Genomic DNA, 1,153 nt, shown 5'->3' with positions numbered 1-1,153 from the left:
TCAATCTATATTGTAGGCTGCAGTCCTTGACCCTCTGCAGCAGGTGCTTCAGGTCCTCTTCAGTTTCAGCAAGCAGGGTTGTGTCATCACTGCTGGTAGGAATGTAAAATGCAGCAAGTAATTATGGAAGGCAGTCTGGCACTTTCTCAGAAAGTTGGAAATAGAAATACCGTTTGACCCAGCAATTCCAATACTAGGAACATACCGTAAAGAAACCAGAGCTGCTGCCCAAACAGATGTATACACCCATGTGTTAGCAAATATCTTTAACTATGACCTTTTCTGAAGCGTTAATTCACAAGCCCTTAGCATTGCAGAACTATAACCCAGGGACAGAATCATGGGACTTCAGAAGTGTTGGGGTCTGAGTAGGTTAGAATGACATCTGTTTTGTTCCTAAACCAGTTCAGACTAAAACTCCAAAGTTGTTATTGCTGTTACTGCTGATAGATTATATGAGAATAAATCTTGCTGTGAGGGTTAAGTGGACTTTCTTAGATAGCTTCTAAGAATTAAAATGTACAGGTTTACCTTCATGTCTTCTACAGGGACAGATTCCCTAAACAAAAACTTATACCATGTCTTATGGGAATTCAGTGTCTGATGTTTTCTTCCCTGAGAGGTGCCTCTAGGTGACACAGAACATGTTCCTCATTCCTCACTGGGAACAGTTTGCTCCCAAGACCTTGAGCAGGTCTTCTCTTTACTTTCTTCATCATCAAAACACATGTCTCCAAATCATCATGGCTTCTAGACTCTGTTTCTTCCAGACTCTGACATAAAGAAGGGTAGAGGAAGGCACAGGAGGCAGTATTTACTTGATGGAACTTGAAGGAGTGTTATGGTCATGTTGTTACTGTGATGGTGGGAGTTAATCTAACAGTATTTAAAATAGCAACTAATATAGAGGACAAGTTTCAGCAAAGCTTCCAAATTAAGACAGACTAGGAAGAAAGGTTTAGTATTCTATTTCCAAACACTGTTGTTGTTGTTGCTGATTGCCATCGAGTTAAGCACGACTCATAGCAACCGCAATATACGATTGGGTATTATTTGTACGATAACAATCCAGAATAAGAGCTGCATAGTAGAGTGGACTGGGGTGTGGGGGTGAGGAATTGTGCAACAATGAAAGGATTTTTTTTCCAAAGAG

Source organism: Elephantulus edwardii, unplaced genomic scaffold, assembly GCF_000299155.1.
Source record: "Elephantulus edwardii isolate Elephantulus edwardi_28Jun2011 unplaced genomic scaffold, EleEdw1.0 scaffold00191, whole genome shotgun sequence".
Classification (NCBI taxonomy): Eukaryota; Metazoa; Chordata; class Mammalia; order Macroscelidea; family Macroscelididae; genus Elephantulus; species Elephantulus edwardii.
Note: the sequence above shows the minus strand (reverse complement) of the source record.